Source organism: Equus przewalskii, chromosome 21 (assembly GCF_037783145.1).
Source record: "Equus przewalskii isolate Varuska chromosome 21, EquPr2, whole genome shotgun sequence".
In the NCBI taxonomy this organism is placed as follows: domain Eukaryota; kingdom Metazoa; phylum Chordata; class Mammalia; order Perissodactyla; family Equidae; genus Equus; species Equus przewalskii.
This window is the reverse complement of record NC_091851.1, coordinates 9,903,320-9,917,781: the sequence shown is the minus strand read 5'-3', so window position 1 is coordinate 9,917,781 and position 14,462 is coordinate 9,903,320. Positions and strand designations below refer to the sequence as shown.

At 35.1% G+C, this 14,462-nt stretch overlaps 1 protein-coding gene across 8 annotated transcripts in view; it reads left to right on the top strand.

Moving 5' to 3' along the window:
- The window catches only part of MACROD2 (mono-ADP ribosylhydrolase 2), a 1,868,269-nt gene that overhangs the window by 330,499 nt on the left and 1,523,308 nt on the right, over nt 1-14,462 (top strand). The gene's annotated exons all lie outside the window — the stretch shown is intronic.

The following is a 14,462-nucleotide window of genomic DNA, read 5'->3' as shown; positions in this document are numbered from 1 at the left end:
AGGTAAATCCTCCATCTGTGTTTTATATCCAAACACTTTTTTTAGTGGCCTCAGAATCTCTTTTTGCGGATCTTGGGGTTCTATATTTAATTTTTTTGTCCTTAAAAGGAACTTGTTTCCTCCATTGTGAATCAGAATGGAAGAGAAAAGAACTATTAAAGTGAATACTACTTCTAGAAAAATTCAAATGTTGATTTTTCTTATAAATAAATACTTTGTAAATAACAGTTTGGGTCAAAAATCACAAATATACTTAAAAGATGATACAAAAAATATTAAATGAGATGAGATTAAAATTATTATTAAAATAAATTTAAGTGAATAAAAAAATCACTAGGTTGTGATTTACAGATATGAATTATACTATAGAATATATTTTTTTTAAACCTCTAAAAATATGGCATTTTGCAGCCAGTAGACAGAAGTATGTTTAAGCAACAGGCTTAGGTTAAATTAAACATTAAAGGATGCCCTGTTTCAGAAGGTTTTGTTTCCCAAGTGTATTTTGTGCAGCTGTAAGATTTTAAGCTTGCTGGAGCATTTGCTCTTGATCACATACTATAAAGGTAGACAAAGGAGAGAGCCAGGAGGTTTGGCAGCTGGGAAGTGTTAATATGGAATTTAATAGCAAAGAAGAGGGGGGTTGGCGCTTTTCTAGGTGAAACAGAGATTGGCAGCTGGGAGGAGGAAATAAGTCTTGGTGTCTAAGAAGAGCTGCTAGTTCAGTTGCTTGAGTTTCAAATGAGAAGCTAGCTTTCATGTGAATGAATGGATTGTCTCCTGTTTTGCTTTCAATTCAATGAAAATCCTTTCCTTGTAGATATCGTGGAAACCAACTACTCAGCAAAGACATTAATTGCTGACCTGTTTGGCAGCACTTAGAGACGTTGGTTCAACAAACTCATGGAGTATTCTGTTTGGTCATTATGCCAGGAGAATGGCAAATCAGTATTTAACTACCTTTTGAAGAAGTCACACCATTGAAACACTGGTTTTGTATAAAACTGTTTATTTACACACATGGGAAGTGTCCTGAAATGCAGGAAAAATGATTTATTCTAATTGTAGAAAAATTCTGAAGTCAAATAAAATATCGAGTTCTGACTTTCAGAATCTGAAATATCATTCTATTTCTATAAAAGTTGATATGTGCTTTGCTTTTAGATTTCTTACTCCTGCTATTCACATTATTAAGATGGATAAACCACCCAATACTTAATATCTTAATATTTATTTATCAAAAATGTGGACTTTGGGTATTACATTTTATTTACTACTCTTCCTTAAAGTAACTCATTTTTTGTCTACTTCCTATGCCTTTTTATTTGTTTTAATTTTGTCAGTTTACACATTTATATTCTTGCTAGTGTCCTGGCCAGATCGTACATGTTTTGCTACTGTAGTAGCTTAACAGCAGTTACGCACACTGCATGCACATTAAAATCACCTAGGGAGCATTAAAAATCACCTGAACATAATGCCCAGGCCCACCCAGGACCAGTTGAAATAGTGTAGTGGAAGGAATGCACATTTTGGAGCCAAACTTCCCTGGGCTCTGACTCTAGTACTAAATAGCTGTTTTATGTTGAGCAAATTACCTAACCTATCTGTGTCTGTTTTCTTGTCTACAAAAGAGAAAAATAATAATACTTAACTTGAAGGGTTTTATGAGGATTTTATAAAATATTGGCATAACTTCTAGCCTAGTCCCTGGTACATTGGAGACATTCAGTAAAGGATTATAAGTGATACGGATAAATATACTCTCTCCAGTTAGCTTGCTGTGGGACCTTGAGCAAGTCACTTAGCCTTTTCAAGCTGATTTCTTTATGTACAAAATGCATGCACAACACTGGCCAATCTCAAAGAGTACTTCTGAGCATTAAATTACAGATGTGTGTGGAGGGCTTTTAAGAGTGGAGAGCAATGTAGTAATCTAAGATAGCAGCTACCTTCTGATTGCTAAAGCTGCTAGTACCAGGCTTAAGGAAAACACCATCAAAATTTGAAACTATTTGTGTGGGATATTCAATACTTCATTTATCGTTTTCTCAGAAGGTTTCCTGGAATGCTTTAATGAGTTGCAGACCACACCATGGCTTCTGTGTCATTGAATACTTGGAGTGATGATATCCATGAAGAAGATTTTCACCACCTTGTCCTGTCACTGTTTGGAATTTGTCTCATTGTTATCTATTGGGTAGAGTAATGCAAACTTGGAGATTTTCCTTGGCTTTTTCCAACTCTGTACATTCCTTTTGGCTACAAAGACCACTTCTGTAGAAAAGGTAAATTGCCTGGAGGTCATTTCCTCCCCCCTTTCTGAGCTCATCTTGTTATTTTCACCTGAGGATCTTCTTAGAAGCCCAAGTAGAAAGTCAAATGCCAACCAAGTTGAATTTTGCTAAAGTTGTCCTCCTCTTATCATTTTGGTTTATTCAGTTCTCAATGTTTTGCCCTCAGTGTGTTATTTTATGCTTATAGACTTTTTTTGCAATGAGTATAGCTTTATTATTTTATTAACTCACTTTTCCAGTGTTCTGTGTCACATATAAACTATCATATCAAATATTGCTACAGGTAAGTAATTACTTTTGAGTTTATAAACCAACAGCTCTGTGACTGACTCAAAGTCAGGGCTCTAAATGATTGAATTTTCTTATTTTCTAGTAGTGTTGGATATCAGTCCATGATATGCATTCACAAAGTGCAGGCTGTATGACAACTGTTCCTGCAATTAAATGATTTTATGTGCATTTCATATTTTACAGAGTGTATGTGGTAGTGATTTTCAAACTTAGCATGCACTAGAATTAGCTGGAGGGCTTGTTGAAACACAGATTGCTGGCCTCCACCTCCAGAGTTTCCTCTTCAGCAGCTCTGGCATGTGGCCTGAGAATTTGCATTTCTAGCAATTTTCCTGGCCATGCTGCTGCTGCTGCTGCTCTGAGGACTACAACATAGGACCCACTGATGTGGTGAGTGCTAAATTGCACTTCACAGATCCCCTAAGGAGTAGGGCCCTCATTCCTAACTACAAGGAGTACCAGCTGTGATGGCTCCCAGACCCTCTCTGTCAATTGCCCTCCGCTGATGGGAACTGCCTCACTTAAAGCTACACTCCCTGCTGTACTTGCACCTTGCAGAAAGGCAATCCTTGCCTTAGTTCAGGATAACTGAAGGCCCATACCAGCTCCAGAGCTCCTGTGGGATTGGCTGTGTGTCCTTTGTTGGAATTTGTAGCCCAATTTTCTCTCTGCCTAATCTCTCTTCCTTCATTCCCAAGAGCGCTTCCTGATTAACCTTCATCGCAAAGTCTATATCCAGAAACTCTGGCATGCAGCAGTAGATAATAAAATAATGTTGTATTCATTAAGTACATATCTTGTAGTAATTAAATATCCCAAATTATTCTTGTGTAGGAGCACGAGGAGGTTTGTTGTGGCTTATTTAGTGATTTGTGGGGTCCTAGCCATCTAATTCACCATCAGAATCACCTGGGAGGGTAGTACCTAAGCTCCTGATTCTCTGATTCAGGGCTTTTATTAGTTTTCCCTTAACTTTCTCTCGTTTGCCTGAGCATGTCGGTCCTTCTCTTTTTACGCAAATTTGGTCACTGTCTTCCTTTCTGTTCATCTGCATTCTATTTGCAAAGGTTTTCTCACAGTTGCCATTCATCAATTCCATGTTTGCTCCATTTCATCTACAACAAGTGTTTTTCAAGAAGCTCTTGAAATTCTGTATCTTTCATAAAGCAGGTTGTTGTTCTTTAGTGGGTTGGAAGTAGGATGACTCTCTCCAAATCCACTCTATCTAAAATCCCATATATGCTTTTCTCCAAGCACTTTTACTACTGCTAATGACTAGCACTAATGCTTCATATGTCAGTCATTTAAGCACTGTAGAAATATTAACTATTTTAATCCTCATAGCACCCTATGAAGAAGTTACTATTATTCTTATTTTAGAAAAGAAGCAGCCAAGCTATAGAGAGGTTAAATGACTTACCAGGGTCATGTAACCAAGAAGCAGTAGAGCCACAATACAAATTCAGGAAGATTGGCTCCAGAATCTGTGCTCTTCACTTGTACAGCATGCTATAAACGTTTGCATCTTATGTGTTATCAGTTGGCCTTTAGGTTATGCTTTATTTTTTCTTTTTTAAAGATTGTCACCTGAGCTAACAACTGTTGCCAATCTTCTTTTTTTTTCTGTTTTTTCTCCTGAAATCCCCCAGTACACAGCTGCACACCCTAGCTGTGGGTCCTTCCAGCCATGGCATACAGGATGCCTGCCCAGCAAGGCCTGGTGAACGGTGCCATGTCCATGCCAAGGACTCGAAGTGGTGAAACCCCGGGCCACTGAAGCAGAGGGCGCGAACCCAACCACCTGGCCAAGGGGCCAGCCCCTAGGTTATGCATTTTTTTAAGTTGACATAATTTTTAACAGCGTTATTGAGATATAATTCACATACCATACAATTCACTCATTTAAGTGTATAAGTCAATGGGTATTCATATATTACATCATTAATTTTTTAATTTGTAAAATATATCATAAAATTAGCCATTTAATCATTTTTTCAGATTTATTGAGATATAATTGCATATAACATTGTATAAGTTTAAGGTATACAACATAATGATTTCATATATGTATGTATTGTGAAATGATTACCACAATAAGTTTAGTTAACATCCATCACTTCGCAAAGTTATAATTTTCTTTTTCCTGTGATGAGAACTTTTAAGATCTACTCTCTTAGCAACTTTCAAATATATAGTACAGTATTATTAACTGTAGTCACCATGCTGTACATTATATCCCCAGAAATATTTATCTTATAACTAAAAGTTTGTAGCTTTTGACCACCTTCACCCTTTTCTCTCAGCACCCTGCCTCTGGCAACCACCAATCTGTTCTCTGTTTCTATGAGTTTGTTTTTTTTAGATTCCACAATGCATATATGTACATATGTGTATATACATATACATACACACACACACACACCACATTTTCTTTATCCATTCATCTGTTGATGGACACTTAAGTTGTTTCTATATTTTGGCTATTGTAAATAATGCTGCATGAACATGGGGCTGCTTATAAATCTTCAAGATAGTGATTTCATTTCCTTTGAGTATATTCTCAGAAGTGGAATTGCTGGGTCATATGGTAGTTCTATTTTTAATTTTTTGAGGAATCTCCGTACTGTTTTCCATAATGGGTGCACCAATTTACATTCCCATCAACAGTGTACAAGTGTTCCCTTTTCTCCACATCTTCACCAGCACTTACCTCTTGTCTTTTTGATAACAGGTATGAGGTGATATCTCATTATGGTTTTGATTTGCATTCCCTAATGATTAAGTGACATTGAGCACCTTTTCATGTACATGTTGGCCATTTGTATGTCTCCTTTGAAACAAATGTCTGTTCAGGTCCTTTGTCCATTTTTTAAATTGGATTCTTGGTTTTCTTGCTATTGAGTTGTATGCATTCCTTACATATTTTGGATGTTAACCCCTTATCAGACACATGGTTTACAAATATTTTCTCCTACTCCATGGGTCCCCTTTTCATTTTGTTGGTGCTTTACTTTGCTGTGCAGAAGCTTTTTAGTTGGATGTAGTCACACATGTTTATTTTTGCTTTTGTTGCTTGTGCTTCAGGTGTCACATCCAAACAATCATTCTTAAGATCAGTGTTAAGGAGTTTTGCCCCTATGTTTTCTTCTGGGCGTTTTATGGTTTCAGGTCTCACATTTAAGTCTTTAATCCATTTTGAGTTAATTTTTGTGAGTGATGTAAGATAGGGGTCTAGTTTCATTCTTTTGCATGTGAATATCCAATTTTCCCAGCAGCATTTATTGAAGGCACTATGTTTTCTCCACTGAGTATTCTTGACTTCTTGTCAAATATTAGTTGACCGTATATGCATAGCTTTATTTCTTGGCTCTCAATTCTGTTCCAGTGGTCTATGTGTCTGTTTTTATGCTAGTACCATACTGTTTTTATTACTATAGCTTTGTAATATAGTTTGAGATCAGAAAGTGGGATACCTCCAGCATTGTTCTTCATGAGGATTACTTTGGCTATTCAGGGTCTTTTGTGGTTCCAAGCAAATTTTAGGATTATTTTTTTCTATTTCTGTAAAAAAAGCCATTGGAATCTTTATAGAGATTACATTGAATCTCTAGCTAGCTTTGGGTAGTATGAACATTTTAACAATATTAGTTCTTCCAATCATGAACACAGGATATCTTTTCATTTATTTGTGTCTTCTTCAGTTTTTTTCAGCAATGTCGTAATTTTCTGTGTATACTTACTTCACCTCCTTGGTTAAATTCATCCCTAAGTATTTTATTATTTTTGACGCTATTGTAAATGAGACTGTTTTCTTTATTTCTTTTTCAGATAATTCATTGTTAGTGTATAGACACAACTGAGTTTTGTATGTTGATTTTGTATCCTTCAACTTGACTCAATTGTTGATTAGAGCTAGCAGTTTTTTGGTGGAGTCTTTAGTATATTCTATATAGAAAATCATGTCATCTGAAAACAGACAATTTTACTTCTTCCTTTCTGATTCAGATGGCTTTTATTTCTTTTTCTTGCCTGATTGCTCTGGGTGGGACTTATAGTACTATGTAGAATAGGAGTGGTGAGAGTGGGCACTCTTATCTTGTTCTTGATGATAGAGGAAAAACTGCCAACCTTTTACCATTGAGTGTGTTAGCTATAGAATTGTCTTATATGAGCTTTCTTATGTTGAGTTACTTTCCTTCTATACTCAGTTTGTTGAGAGTTCTTATTATGAATGGATGTTGAATTTTGTCAAATGCTTTTTTGACATCTATTCTGAAGATGATCTTATGATTTTTCTCTCTCTCACATTCTGTTAATGTGGTGTATCACATTTATTGATTTGCGTATGTTGAACCATCCTTGCATCTCAGGGATGAATCCCACTTCATCATAGTGTATGATCCCTTTAATGTGCTGTTGAATTCAGTTTGCTAGTATTTTGTTGAAAATTTTTGCATCTATATTCATCAGGAATGTTGGCTTGTAGTTTTCTTTTTTTGTAGTGTCCTTATCTGGCTTTGGTTATCAAAGGTAAGGCTGGCCTCATAAAATGAGTTGGGGAGTATTCCCTCCTCTTCATTTTTTTGGAAGAGTTTGAGAAGGACTAATATTAATTCTTCTTTAAATGTTTGGTAAAATTCACCAGTGAAACCATCTAATCCTGGGCTTTATTTTGTTGGGAGGTTTTTGATTATTGATTCGATGTGCTTACTTGTTATTGATCTGTTCAGATTTTTTGTTTCTTCTTGGTTTAGTCTTGGTAGGTTGTATGTTTCTAGGAATTTATCCATTTCTTCATGGTTGTCCAATTTGTTGATGTATAGTTGTTTGTATTCATTTTACCCATTTTAAGTGTACAATTCTGTGGCAATAATTGCATTCACAGTGCTATGTAACCATCACCACTGTCTATTTAAAAAACTTTTATTCACCACAAACAGAAATTCTGTAACCATTGAACAATAATTTTCTATTTCTCACTTACCACCAGCCCCCAGTAAGCTATTATCTACTTTCTGTCTCTATGAATTTGCCTATTCTAGATACCTCATGGAAGTGGAATCATACAACATTTTCCTTTTGTTTCTGACTCATTGCATTTAGCATAATGTTTTTAAAGTTCATTCATATTGTAACATATGTGAGAACTTCATTCCTTTTTATGGCTGAATAATATTCCATTGTATGTATATACCACATTTTGCTTATATGTTTATCTGTCAAGAGATATTTGGTTGTTTTCATCTTTTGGCTATTATGAATGGTACTAAAATAAACATTGGTGTACAAGTATCTATTTGAGTCCTTGCTTTCAATTCCTTTGGATATATGCCTAGGTGTGGAATCGCTGTGTCATATGGTACTTCAATGTTTAGCTTTTTGAGGAATTCCTAAACTGTTTTCCATAGAAGCTGCATCATTTGCATTCCCACAAGCAGTGTATGAGGGTTCTGATTTCTCCACATCTTCCCCATCATTTGTTGTTTTTCATTTTTTTGTTATAGCCATCCTTGTAGGCGTGAAGTGGTATCTCACTGTGGTTTTGATTTGCATTTTCCTAACATCTGATGATGTTGAGCATCTTTTCATGTGCTTATAGACATTTGTATGTCTTTTTTGGAGAAATATATTTAAGTCCATTGCCCATTTTTTAGTTGGATGGAGTTCATAATATATTCTGGATATTTAACACTTATTTGATATATGATTTGCAAATATGTTCTCCCATTCTGTAGGTTGTCTTTTCATTCTCTTCAACATGTCCTATGATACACAAAAATTTCTAATTTTGATGATGCTCAATTTCTCATTTTTTGTTTTGTTGGTTGTGCTTTTGGTATCATAGCTAAGACTCCATAGCCAAATCTGAGGTCAGGAAGATTTACCCTTATGTTTTCTGTAAGAGCTTTATAGTTTTAGCTCTTATATTTAGGTTGTTGATCCATTTTTAGTTATGTTTATATATGGTGTGAGATGGAAGTCTAACTTCATTCTTTTGCATGTGAAATTCTAGCTGTCCCAGCACCATTTGTTGAATAGACTATTCTTTCCCTATTGAATGGTCTTGACACCCTTGCCCAAAATTGACTAACCATAGATGTTGAGGTTTAATTCTAGACCCTCAATTCTATTCCACTGGTCTATGTATCTGTCCATATTCCAGTACCACACTCTTTTGATTATTGTAGCTTTGTAATAAGCTTTAAAATCAGAGAGTGTGAATCCTCCAACTTTGTTCTTTTTTTTCAAAATTGTTTTGGCTTTTTGGGGCCCATTGTAATTCTATTATGTTATGCTTTTGTACTATTGGCGTTCAGTGTTTATTTGTCTGGGCCTGCCTTTTCTCTTTTAGATTGTTTTCACAGTACCTTAAAAAGATTTCTTGCAAGCTTGCTCATCTCCTGACTTAAATGCTTTATTTACTCATTTGCTTATGCTTCTTGAAAACCTAGTTTTACATTAAGAGAAGGCTTAAAATGCCAAACTGTTTTGGTAAATAGAAAAGTCCATTGTATTTCTCACATTATTTAACACTGATGAGTACAGTCAGTTGATACTTCTAGGATTCAAATTTATAAAAATCTGAGAGTTTATGTCAGGGACAATTTATTAGAGAAGAAAGCCATTGGGAAATGAAGTGGCTTTTTTTGTTTTTGTTTTTGGGTTTTTTGGTGAGGAAGATTCACCCTGAGCTAACATCCGTTGCCAATCTTCCTCTTTTCTTTTTGCTTGAGGAAGGTTAGCCCTGAGCTAACATCTGTGCCAATCCTCCTCTATTTTTTACGTGGGATGCCGCTACAGTGTGGCTGATGAGTGGAGTAGGTCTGCGCCCAGGATCTGAACCGGCAAACCCAGCCACCAAAGTGGAGTTTGCAGAACTTTAGCCGCTTGGCCATGGGGCCAGCCCAGGAAATGAGTTTTTGATTCTCAGGGAACAAAAAAACCCTATCATTTGACGTTATTAGTAGAGCTTTCTTTCATTTGACTAAAATTGAAAAAAGTAAAGTTGTTTTTGAGACAACTGTGTAGAAAATCAAGACTTGTAACATTTATGATTGGCAGCAGCCATAATTGGCACTAAGAAAGGAAGTGAACTAGAATTGTGGTAATATAAACACAAATGTTTTGTTTCCATCTGAAAGAAGAAACGTTTTTGATGTCCCCTGGTCTGGATATTTATTGGAGAGAAGTCTGTTGCCAGTCTACATTCCACTGCAGTTGACTTTTAAATATGGAGCTAAACAGGAAATGTCACGAGCGATGTGACCATCTGTCAAGTGTTAATGGAGTCAGAGCAAGTGGATGGAATCTGCACAAAAGCAAGGCAAATGCATTTGAATATCGTCTAAAAGATTTTAAACTCAAGAAGCTATGAGCCCAGTGTATAGCGTTTATTTCACATACTTGTTCTTGTGCAGTTGGGTTTATTGTAGTTCATGTCACAACTGTGGTAATTTTTGCTAAATGAATTTGAATAATATCTCATTCTAGTTTCACAGTTTCCATCTGATATGCTTTAAAACAGGAGCTTCATTAGGAGTTCTCTTTTGAAATCCTTAGGAGTTCTTTCCTGGCTAAGAAACTTGTTTTCACGTAATTATAAATTGGGAATGCAGGTAAGAGGAAGGAAGAAACACAAAAGGGTACTTTATGTAATCCCACCCCTCTGCTCTGTTCAAAGGTATCAAAAAGAAATCAGGGATTGTTAAGACTCTTACTGAGGGATTTATAGAAGGCATCAAATTGGTGACAAGTTACAATGAAAACTTTTCATTGTAAATGCTGTCAGCTAACAGTATGACATCTCATCTTAGTACTAATCAGTAGAGAAAAAGTTCTTTGGGGCAAAGTAAACTATGTTCTAAAGTGATTTTTTTTTAGATAGAAATGCAGATAGAGTAATTTAAATAAAGCTTTAAGAGTAAAATGATACATCTATCATTTCAGTTATACATTTTTACTGAAATGCGGATGGCTGTACCTTTATCAAATTACAGTTTCATTATTTCATTGCTGTTTACATTAACTTCCATTAACTCTGTTGTGATTCATAGTTTAAAACGGGCCACAAAATTTACTTTCATCATTTCACAATTTTAAAATAAGTATCAACATAGGGCTATCCTATTCCTTTAATGGATCGGTTTAATCCTTAGTAATGTAACCCTTTAAGGTCTTCATGTCAAAGATAGCATTTTTACTTGAAGAAAGTAAACATAAAAGAACTTTTATGTTTTTAGTATCTATTTCCTTTACTGATTTTAATGGACTTTGAAAACAATCAAGGGCAGTGGGTGGCCTCTTACTGGCAGAAGCCAGTTTTTAAGTACGTGTGTTTCTTTTTCCATGTTGACCTCCTACCTGGGACATATTTTCTCTCTTTTAAAATTATGTTTGGTAAGTTAACTTATTGAAATCTAAATAATGGGATATTCCCTTTTAGCAGTCAATTTGAAATTCTGCTCTTTACAAATTTCAAATTATTTAAAAACAGACACACACATTCATGCTCAGATACATACTGCATATACCAAAGGACTTGAAAAGGTGTGGAGATCTTGCACTAATGATTGTATTACCTGCATATTATTAACGTTAAAGAACACACATTATATATTTATACTTTCATGCATAGTTATTGAAAGACTGCTGGTACATAGCTAATACAGCTTATTTTTGTTAGGCACCTAATATGTGCCAGGCCCTTTGCTAAATGCATGCAATTCCAATTATTATTTATTCTTCACCATAGCTCTAAAGTATGTATTGTTTTTATCTCTTCTTACTAAATGAGGACATGAAGACAACAGAACGACTTACTCAAGGACATATTCCCAGGAAATGGTGACTTAACAATCGAAACTCTCATCTTTCTGTCTTTATGTAGAGCCACGATGTGTAGTAGCATCCTATAAAATCTATCTTTTAGAGTTCATAGTTTCCTAAAATACTGTGGTGATGATAGCTTTATTTCTGTTGAATTCTGCCATACTCTTTCCCCCCAATTCTTCTTTATTTTTCCTGGTGGCTTTTCTCAGTCTCCTTTATTTCAAATGCAGAAGAGAGGCCAAGGCCAGAGATAGATATGGCATGAAGATATGGCCCTGGATGAGATCACCAAGAAAATCTGGAGCAAAAATAGGGTTGAGGATAGAAAATAGGGAAACATCAGTGAAATGATCAAATTTATGCTTTGGAGAAATGGATCTGACAATAGTTAACCTCTACTGAGGAAGGATATTACAATGAATTGCTACCCTGATTCAAATGTATGGTTTCCAAGATTCTTTTGCCAACAGTGGCTTGAGAAGACAAGCCATGAGAAGTCATGACAACACTCCCAGTGAATTCTCAGCTTTGTCTTTTGTTTATAGCTTCATCATTCATCATACTCTTTCCCTGAAATCATTTTTATTGCATTCTAGCACTATCTTTTGGAGTTGTGAATTCTCCAAGTTTCTTAGTCACTCTATAAAGTAGAATTTCCAGTGAAGAAGATATTATTATATTTATTTTGCAGAGGGAAATGAGACAGAATGGTCAAACGCTTGCAAGGTAACACAGCTAGAAAGAAGTAGCAGGGACAAGGTGTATTAGTGGGTATTCATAAACCTTATGACTCTTTCTATTAAATTGCAGTTGCCCTGTAATGAGGTTAAAGTTTGTTTTTTTCTCAATAAAAGATATTGATGAGTATTGAAGATATTAATGAGTATTGTTGATTAATATAATCAACTTCTAAATCCCCTTAAGGTTATTCACTGGGATATTGCCCCAAAGTGAATTTTTCTGGTGATAGTTGCTCTCTCTTTTAAATGACAGATACTTGTGATTTTAAGTATATTTCATGGAAGTCTTACAAAAGTATAGGTCACACTTCTCTACTTAATATACAATAATGACCACAGGTTAATCATTTCTCGATAACTTAGGGATAGCATGAAGATCATTTGCTACACATTGACTAATTACAAAGTCTCTTTGCTTGTCCATCAGATGGTTCTAGATTGTTATGCTGCCTGAGTTCTTACATCTTCTTTTTATAATTGGTCATCATCTATCCTTGATGTGAAATTGCCTGTGGTCTTTGTGCCAGCTTCTGTTTCCTTTCTCATTTGCTGTTTCTATTCAGCATAGCATGGGGAAGCCAATATTGTGGCTCAAAGAACTATAGCTTTAGCAAGAATAAATAATCTATGAATGAGGGAGGCCCTGAGTAACTCCTCAATGATTGCAGGCTAGTTTATGGGCTTAAGTAAATACAAGCACTGTGCAGGGGATGTTTTTTGACCATCTTTTGGTTTGCCATCTGGGTATCTGTTGCCAGATAATTGAAATTGCCAGAAAAGTGGTCTGTGCATAAATAAAGTATCACTGAACCTTTATTTTGCTCCCCCTGGATTTTTTTTTCCCTGTCATTAGGACAGGCCAACTACTTGAGACAAGTAGGGGCAAATCTATGCTAACAATACAACAATATGCTTTGAGGAACTTTTAGTTTATTTGGTAGGTTATCAATGGCATTTAGATTAGACTGCCAGCTTCCCTGGGGATGAAAGTAGGACATTGGAAATGTGCTGAAATTATCAGAGCACTCTGTTCAGCTACCATTAGACCTATGTCTTTTATATTTAAGATGTTGAGAAGCATGAGACAGAAAAACAGTGTTGCTTTGGAGAAGTAACTGATGGTACCCTCTTCTCAGGAAACCATGGATTAGTATTATTGTCCTTTTATTCTCTCCCCTTCTTTTGAGGTGAAATTCACATAACATACAATTAACCATTTTAAAGTGTATAATTCAGTGGCATTTAGTACATTTATAATGTTGTTCAACCACCACCTCTAGTTTCAAAACTTTTTCATCACCTCAGAAAAACACTCATACCTATTTAAGTATTAGCCCCCCATTTATCCCGCATCCCCTGGCAACTTTTAATCTGCTTTCTATATCTGTGGATTTACCTATTCTGGATATTTAACATAAATGAATCATATAGCATCTTACCATTTGTGTCTGGCTTCTTTCACTCAGCATAAAGTTTTTTGTGGCTCATACAATTGTAGCATATATCAGTACTTGATTCTTCTTTATGACTGAATAATATTCTATTCCGAACATTGACATGTTGATATATATGTTTCACAAATTGTGATATATATTTGTATATTCATTCAATTTATTTATTTATATCTCCATTCAAATTCATTCATATTGTACATTCATTGTAATGTAATTTATATGTACATTCAAATATACAATTTGTAAATTCATTCATTTGTTGATGAACAATTGAGTTGTTTCTACCTTTTGGCTATTATGAATAAGGCTGCTACAAACATTTGTGTACAAGTTTCTTGGCGAATTTATATTTTTCTTTCGAGGGTATGTATCTAGAGTGGAATTTGATACATACCCGAGAAATAAAATATTGGTCATATAATAATTATGTGTTAACTTTTTGATATCAGAGTAAGGCTGGTCTCAGAGAATGTGTTAGGAAATGTTCCCTCTTATTCTATTTTTTGCAAGAGTTTGAGAGAATTGGTGTTGATTCTTTTTTAAATGTTTATAGAATTCACCAGTGAAAAACCATCTGGTCCTGGATTTTTCTTTGTTGGAAGATTTTTGATTACTGATTCAATCTCTTTACATTTGATTCTCCTTACTCACAGTAGTTATATTCTATAAAGTCACTGTGACATTTAGAGAACACTGAGCCATTGCTTCTAGGGGAAATGCAGGGTTAGGTTTCTGCAAGCCTCTGGTCACAAAAATCAACACATAACCTGTTTTATGTCTGATTCTCTTTAAAGATGCCTTATTTCATATTTATTTCTTACATGTAATTAATTATATATAGTATTTTATTT